The sequence below is a fragment of the Triticum dicoccoides genome, chromosome 3B (assembly GCF_002162155.2).
Source record: "Triticum dicoccoides isolate Atlit2015 ecotype Zavitan chromosome 3B, WEW_v2.0, whole genome shotgun sequence".
NCBI classification, from domain to species: Eukaryota; Viridiplantae; Streptophyta; class Magnoliopsida; order Poales; family Poaceae; genus Triticum; species Triticum dicoccoides.
The window spans coordinates 376,783,715-376,792,676 of record NC_041385.1 but is presented as its reverse complement, the minus strand read 5'-3'; positions in this window follow the sequence as shown (position 1 = coordinate 376,792,676).

Below are 8,962 nucleotides of genomic sequence, written 5' to 3'. Positions count from 1 at the left end.
GCCACAGTAACTAGATGAAACCCACTAGCATGTGTAGGAGTTGATTGAGCCATATGTATGTGTTGTTCCTACCTTGCTATGCCTGCTATGCTTAGAGTCGTGTCAGGTCTGGTTCATCTGGGTGATGGGCTAGAGTGAAATGATCATGCCGGTATTGAGAGTGATGTGGTGAACACGATTTGGTAAAGGTATCGATGAGAGGCCATGTAGGAGTACATGGTGGGTTGTTTCATTGAAGTCGACCTTAAGCACTGAGATCTGTATGTGTGATTTAAGAATCAGCTACTACCATGCATTGGGCCGGAAACCAATGGGCCCTCTCGGCTTCTTATTCACCCTAGTTCTCTGTCCAAGAGTTGCAAGTAGTTTCTGGTGTTTGTAGCCTACTGGAGGCCGTGGACAGCGCTGACCGTAGGGGTGGGCTGTGATGCGGTAGGTACGTGGCACGGTGTACCGGATACCCGTTAGGTATCTCGGAAACCCTGTACACATCGTTCGGGGCCGTATGGGAAACCTCGGCCGGACTCCCTGCGGATGGAACCTGGATAGGCGATCAACCTGGATTGGAGACTTAGGTGATTAGGTAGGTCGTGGCCGACACCTACGTTGGGCTTCCGCTTGAAGGTTGCCGAGTACATGTCGTGTAAACGGCGGTAAGTGGTGAGAGCGTGTATGAAGAAGTACACCCCTGCAGGGTTAACCTAATCTATTCGAATAGCCGCGTCCGCGGTGAAGGACTACTTGGTTGCCTATACAGTTCATAGACAAGTAAACTGGAAACTACTAAAAGCTTCAAGATAAGCGTGAGTGCCGAGGATGGCCCTCCGTAGGAAGACGGAGGTGGATCCTCGGTGGTGTATTGAAGTGGTGAGTAGTGGACTCGTGTACGCAAAACCTTTTCAAGTTGGAGTCTCGTAGGATAGCTTAGCCAAGAGTCAAAGCTGGCTTGCTGCAATAACTCCACCAACCCTTCTTGATAATGTGCATGTATGTAGGATCTGACGTAAGTCTTGCTGGGTACCTTTGTACTTATGTTGCTATAATTTACATTTTACAGAAGACGCTGCAACCCCTTCTGATGGGTTCTTCATAGACGTTGACATCGACGAGTAGGCTAAGGCCCAGGTGGTAATCCTGAGCTTGTGAAGGTCCACGTAGTATAGCTAGGCTTTCCAAGCCTCTTTTATTTTACTAGTTGTCTGTACTCAGACAAGTTACTTCCGCTGCTGGTTTGTATGACTGTATGACTTGAATGTGGGTCGTGTGACCCGTACTTGTATGTATGTTATGTATGGCTCTCTGAGCCTTTTAAATAAAGTACTTGTGTTGTAGAGTCATGTTGTGATGCCTTGTTGTATTTGCACATATCGAGCATATTGTGTGTATGATTGAAATGCTTGGTATGTGTGGGATCTGACTATCTAGTTGTTTACCTTTAGTAGCCTCTCTTACCGGGAAATGTCTCCTAGTGTTTCCATTGAGCCATGGTAGCTTGCTACTGCTCCGGAACACTTAGGCTGGTCGGCATGTGTCCTTCTTCGTTCCTGTGTCTATCCCTTCGGGGAAATGTCACGCATTGAGTACCGGAGCCCTGTTAGCCCGCTACAGCCCGGTTTACCGGAGTCCTGCTAGCCCAGTGCCACAGCCCGGACCCACTTGCTGATGACCGACACGTTCGATGCTGGGTCATGGATGCCTGTCCTGTAAGTCTGTGCCACTTTGGGTTTACGACTAGTCATGTCAGCCCGGGCTCCTTATCATATGGATGCTAGCGACATCATCATATACGTGAGCCAAAAGGCGCAGACGGTCCCGGGCAAAGGTAAGGCGACACCCGTGGGAATACCGAGCGTGAGGCCGCAAAGTGATATGAGGTGTTACAGGCTAGATCGATGTGACATTGAGTCGGGGTCCTGACAAAAATGTGAAAAGCTCGTAGGCATTGGATCGCTGATTTCGTTGGATGATATTCATCATATAACAGTCATAACCTATGGCGATACAAAACTAGCTCTGGTTCATAAATATAACGTAGGCATGCATTTCGTCAATAGTCATACGTGCTTGTGGAAAAGAACTTGCATGACATCTTTTGTCCTACACTCCCGTGGCAGCGGGATCCATAAGGAAATTAAGGGATATTAAGGCCTCCTTTTAATAGAGAACTGGAACAAAGAATTAACACATAGTGAATACATGAACTCCTCAAACTACAGTAATCATCGGAAAGAATCCCAATTATTGTCACCTTGGGGTATACGGATCATAACACGTAGCAGGTGCATATAACTTGCAAGATCGGATCACGAACATAGATATAATGGTGAAAACATAAGCGGTTCAGATCTAAAATCATGGCACTCAGGCCATAGTGACAAGCATTAAGCATAGCAAAGTCATAGCAACGTCAATCTCAGAACATAGTGGATATTAGGGATCAAGCCCTAACAAAAATAACTCGATTACATGATGAATCTCATCAAACCCACCACCGTCCAACAAGACTACAAAGGAATTACTCACTCCCAGCGGTGAGTAATGAAATTGGTGATGGAGGATGGTTGATGATGATGAAGACCAAAGACCCCCCTCTCCGGAGCCCCAAACGGGCTCCAGATCTGGCTTCCCGATGAAGAATAGGAAGTGGCGGCCGCTTCATATCGTAAAACATGATGAAACTTCCTCTCCTATTTTTTTCTCCAAAAATAGGCTTGAACTTGATCAGCAAGACGACATTGCAGAGCTCTATAGTGAACGCACGGCATCCAGCCGTGGCCACCGGAGGTCGTCGAGGGGGTGGAACGTGGTCCTGGTGCACGCGCGCCGCCACCTCCTATGGTGGCTTGCGAGCCTGGTGCTGGGGTGCTGGGAGCATGTGTGCCTCTCCTTGGGGACGTTGAACCACCTGGCAGCTCACATCGTCCCGAGCCGGCGTCGGGCGCCGCGTGTCATGCCGTGGAGCCACACACCACGGGGGGTGCTGAGGCAACAAGTGAGCCGGCCCGTCGGAGCCCCCGTGGGCGACGCTGATGAGCTCGGCAATGCGCTCGAGGCAGTCCTCGTAGAGATCACCCACGAGACAGTAGCGAACGAGCTCCCACGCTGTGAGCAGAGTGGCCTGCGCGTCCACCTGGCCGCGACGCACGTGGGATGATGAAGCTGCTGGGGTGAACGACGGAGTAGCGATGCGGCCATCACGGCGCACCAAAGGGTGCAGCGATGAAGCTTGCTGCTCGTGGCCGGCATGGCCCATGGCGGTGTTGGCCACCAGAGAAGGAGCGTGGCTAGCGCAGCCGTAACCCGCTGGAGCCTTCTGAGCGACGCGGGCGGCGACTGCAGCCCGACGCTTGACGCAAGCCCTATGCGCGTCGGCCATGGAGATGTCAGAGCAGTGGCGGATCGAACGATGGAAGAGAGGATCCGACGCACCCCTACCTTGCACACCAAATGTAGGATTTCGGGATCTAGCAACCCGTGAGAGGTTCGAACACTGGGGTGCATCCGGAGATCTCAACCTGCCTAGTGTAACACCCCGTATGTAACTTTCCATATTTATAACTCCAACTCTTGCTATTTTCGGCTATGTGTTATGATATTCCCTCCGTGGTTAGGTTTTTGTCTTTTGTTTTGCTTTTTATTCATGTCATGCATCTCATATCATGTCATCATGTGCATCTCATTTGCATACGTGTTCGTCTCATGCATCCGAGCATTTTCTCCGTTGTCCATTTTGCAATCCGACACTCCCACATGCACCGGCGCACCCCTCTTGTCTCTTTTCGTGTGCGAGTGTTAAACATTCTCAGAATGGACCGAGGCTTGCCAAGTGGCCTTAGTACACCACCTGTAGACCACCTGTCAAGTTTTGTGCCATTTGGAGGTCGTTTGATACTCCAACGGTTAACCGGGTATCCGCAAAGGCCTCTTTTGGGTTGCAGCCCAACACCCCTCCAAAACAGCCCAATAACCCATCTAAGTCACTTCCATGCTCTCCGTCGTCGGATCACGATCGTGTGGGCGAAAACCGCACTCCATTTGGAGTCTCCTAGATCCCTCTACCTATAAATATGTGCTTCCCCCCGGAATTTTCACAGTCCAACCCTAGCAAGCCTCCCTCCGCGCCGTCGGACATGTCCGTCCCGGGCCGGACATCAGCGCCGCCGCCGCCTGGCGAACCAGGGCGCGACACGTGCCACCCGGCCACTGCGCGCCGCCCCGTCCCGCCGAGCCCGCAGCCGGCCCCCGAGGCCCACGCGCCGCCCAACCTCCTCGCGCCGCCCGCTCGGCCCCACGCCGGATCGCCGCGCCGCCGCGCCGGATCTCCGTCGCCCCGAGCCTCCTCGCGCCGCTCGGCTGCCGTCGTCCCGTGCACCGCCCTCCGCTGCCCCGGCTGGCCCACCTCATCTCTGGCCTCCTTTCGGCCCTGCTCCGGCGAGCCGCCGCCCGCCTCGGCTTTCGTGCCCCAGATCTGGATCGGGTCAAACCTAGGGTTGACCCCGAAATCCTCTAGGTCTGCATTATTTTATAGCCCTGTTCATCGCATCATAACTCCGTCATCGTAGCTCCGTTTCATGCGCACATTATATCAAAATGTTCATCAGGATGTGATCTTCATTTTGTTCTATTGGGCCATGTTCATTTGAGGTCATCTCGACGCCCAAATCTCTGATGCAAGAGTGCTATATAATGTTAGTTTCTATTTCTTAACAGATTGTGGGCATTTGTCATTTTTCTACATTTATTGTGTGCATCTTATGGGCATGAGCTCTACACGTGTTTTGGACTATGCCATGCCATCTTTGAAGAGGTGCTTGCCGTGTATTTTTGTGATTAATGAGGTGACTAGCACAAGCATGCAAACTAGGCTTCGTGATGTTGCTGTTTTTAGTCCTTGTTCTGCTGTTATTTTTATGCCATGTAAACCTGATGCTACAGAGAGATCCATGCTTATTTTGAGATACTTCAGTAAGGATGATTTGAACATATGGTAATGGTTTATCCATCCATGCCCCTGTTTGCAATTATGGAGTAGCCTAGCAAGTCATTTTCGTGCTCTACTTTTGCTATAAAATGTTTCCTACCAGATTGTTTACATGTTATTCAATTTTGCCAAGGTTGTTGTAGTTGATACTTGCATGCTATGAACTTGTTCTTGCCATGGATAGATTTATAAACGTGTCTTCTTGCTGATGCTATGCTTATATTGTCATGCAATGACTTGTGGTGAGTGAATCGAGCTCGCGAAGATGCCTTCATAATTCTGTCAATGCCATGCTCTGTTTGCTGAATCTGTTAACAAAACTTGCTATGTTTACATGGGTGCCATCATACTTTATGATCCTTTTTGGCTCATGGTCAGTAAGGGACTTTTGTTCTATGATTTGAGTAGAATCATGCCGTGTCTTGTTTAGATATTATAAGTTCCTGTAGCATGTTGATTTCTTGCTCTGAACATTGCTACCTGATGCTGTTTATGCCATGTCCAAGCTGATATCTTTTGTACTTTTGCCATGCTTGTTTGAACCTGTTATGTTGTGATTTAGCCGTAGCTCAGTGCTCCTCTTTTGTCAAGCATCTCCTGTAGCTCACAACCATATGCTTTGTTATTATGATGGGGTGCTGTAGCATAGTTTCTTGTTGCATGCCAAGTAGCATCGTGCTGTTAATCGCAGATTTGTGTCATTCTTGTTTTGCTTGCCATTTGCAAACCATGCATCCGTTTCCGGTGATCTTTATATCGATTTCAACCGAAATCATCTCATCTTTACAGAGGCATACTTGGTTTGCCAATTTGATGCCTTGTTCATCTTTTTCCCTTCCGGAGCATGCATATGCATTGCATATCACATCTCGGATATCATGTCATGTATTGCATCATGTTGCTTGTGCATTGCATCGTGATTTATTGTGATTCCATTGCTTGTGTTCTTGCTTTGGGTAGAGCCGGGAGACAAGTACGTGAACAAGGAACCTGTTGAGAACGCTTACGAGGATCAAGCTTTTGACAACTCTGAGAACCTTGCAGGCAAGATGACCATACCTTCGATATCACTTCTATCTTTGCTTTGCTAGTTTCTCGCTCTATCGTTATGTTAGCTCCACCCGCCACTGTTTATCATGCCTCCCATATTTCCATGTCAAGCCTCTAACCATCCTGTCCTAGCAAACCGTTGTTTGGCTATGTCACCGCTTTTTCTCAGCCCCTCTTATAGCGTTGCTAGTTGCAGGTGAAGATGAAGTTTGTTCCTGGTTGGAACATGGATCTTTTGGGATATCACAATATCTCCTGTTTAATTAATGCACCTTATATACTTGGTAAAGGGTGGAAGGCTCGACCTTATGCCTGGTGTCTTGTTCCATTCTTGCCGCCCTAGTTTCCATCATACCGGTGTTATGTTCCTTGATTTTGTGTTCCTTACGCGGTTGGGTGATTTATGGGACCCCTTGACAGTTCGCTTTGAATAAAACTCCTCCAGCAAGGCCCAAACTTGGTTTTACCATTTGCCACCTAAGCCTTTTTCCCTTAGGTTTCCTACGGTTGTCAACGTAGCGAGAAGTTGAGTTGCCATGATTCTATAAGGAGGCACCTTAGAGGAGGTGACTCATAGAATTATCCCTTAAGTGGCAAAAAGAATCACCTTTGATACATAAATCATTGAAACTCTTCATATCAGCCTAAGGCAATTCTCGAGCGATCGTTTAGAGGGGTTCGGTAGAATGGCATACCCGGATTAGAATGGATGATGTGGATTACCTTGTTGAAAACAACACAAGGGATGATTTTAGTAACTGGGGAGAAGCTCAACAGTAGAGAGTTAGTCCACTGTTTGAAAAGTTATAGCATAACCGAGGAAACTGAGAGCAATCCAAGTTAGTGCCGATGATAACACCTAGCGCTTGTGCGTGCTCTCAAGAACTTGAGCACTTCCATATTCATCAAGGTATTACCAATATCCGTGTCAAGGATCCTGGCAACACAACATACTACCATGATGAATGCCGGTAGAAGATGCAGATGCAAAGGAAGATAACACCTTCTCAAATTTCACCTTGGCGGGGCCAAGGGGACAAAATCTGGATGATCGACCGAGAGACATTTAGCACTCCGCTTCTAATGTTCTCCTTGAAGTGCTAGCGCAACCCATTTATTAAACTGGGTTGATATCTAGGACAACAAGTAAAGGTCGGACTTTGGGAACACAAAAATCATAAGGAATAACTACGAAAGTAAATTCATATGAAATCCTCATGGGGAGGTGGCCAACTTCCTCAATCAAGATACTACAATAATAGGTCTTCCGGCTGGGTGTGTTGGCCACGATATCCACTTAACCGGTTACAGAGAGACCATTATTATAGTTCTTGGAATATGTTCCAACCATCATATCTGCTTGAGATTCAGATCTGGTTGGTGTTAGGATATTCCAGACTCATCGAGTCTAGGAAGAAAAATGAAAGTTTGCAACACAAATCGACGAGATGACGTTGCGAGATTCTCGGGAAATGGACTATGATAGCAAGCTCCAAAACATGAGCTGGTTCTACTACACACATGTGAACACGCTGTCCGAGACAACCATGATCACATGGTAGTCTTACAATAAAACACTACCGAGTCCCGGTAGGGAACCATCATCGGGGATATCGAAGTCTTGTGCATTACCATGGATCAGTTTCCCCCGACATCTTTGGAGCGCTAGGTAGGGGGCGTCGAGGTTGTGAGAACCTGATCCGGCGTTCAAACGAGCTAGATCTTCACCTTCTTCATCGACATGCCACCGAAGAAGAAGGCCTCGGCGACAGCTATACCGTCCACATTGATCCCACCACCACCGAAGCAAAAGGGTGGTGGGGTAGACGCCGGCGGAAGAACGGACAACGACGAGGGAGCTCACGGTGCTGCCAGGTCCAAGGACAAGGCTGCGCAGACCTTGGCGTCCGTACATGCACCGCGCCCATCTCAGGAGGCAGAGGACCGACAACGTCATGGTATTCGCAGTTCCATACGTTTATTGGACCAAGATCGAGCTGGTGGATCTCGGGGTGCTCAAGACCAGCATGCACGCCAACATGCTGACATGAGCGAGACACGGTCGCCTGGATGGGATACTGCTCCTTCTAACATAGTTAGAAGTCTGAGCATATCCCGCTCCTCGCGCCGTTTGCCACTGCCGCCCACCACTCCAGCAGAAGCTTTGGCGCGAGCTCAACTGCTCCTGGATTACCCTCCAACGACAGACAAGATCGATGAATGGAGGGCCACCATTCAGAGCCTCATCGGCTATGCCAACGGCGACACTCTGCGGCAGCCGAGTACATCGCTGCCGCGGCAGGACTGCCAAGCACGAGCCCATGGCGACGAAACCGGTGGGAGTGCAACCACCATGCACTCTCCACCCCGAAGGCCAAGATCGCCGACTCGCTGGATCCACCTCGACAGCGACTCCACCGCATCATCAGATCCACGAGCTTGTCGCGATCAGCGCCAAGTTCTTCACGAACGACAGCAAGAAGACGCTCGAACTCGCATCGAGCGCCAAAGAGAAGCGCGGCGTCAATCGGACCACCGCGCTGGGCCCTCTGTCGACATGCATGCACCAGGGGAACCAGGCCACTTGCCGTACGTGGTAGGTTGCCCTGCGTTCACTCGTGAGCTGCGGCAAGTCCAGTGGCCCAGCACAAAGAAGTACGACGACAAGTCGCACCCGTCGGAGTTCCTCAGCATCTACACCATCGCGGTGCAAGCTGCCGGGGGGCGGGACGACAAGATCCTGGCCAACTACTTCCCGCTGGTGCTCAAGCCCAATGTCAGATCCTGGCTCATGCACTTGCCGGACAACTCCATATCCTCTTGGGCAGATCTATGCCATCAGTTTGTCGGCGCCTTTACAGGCGGCCACAAACCTCGTGGCCAAGAGAGTGACCTTCATCTGCTCGCCCAGAAGGAAGGAGAGCCCCTGCG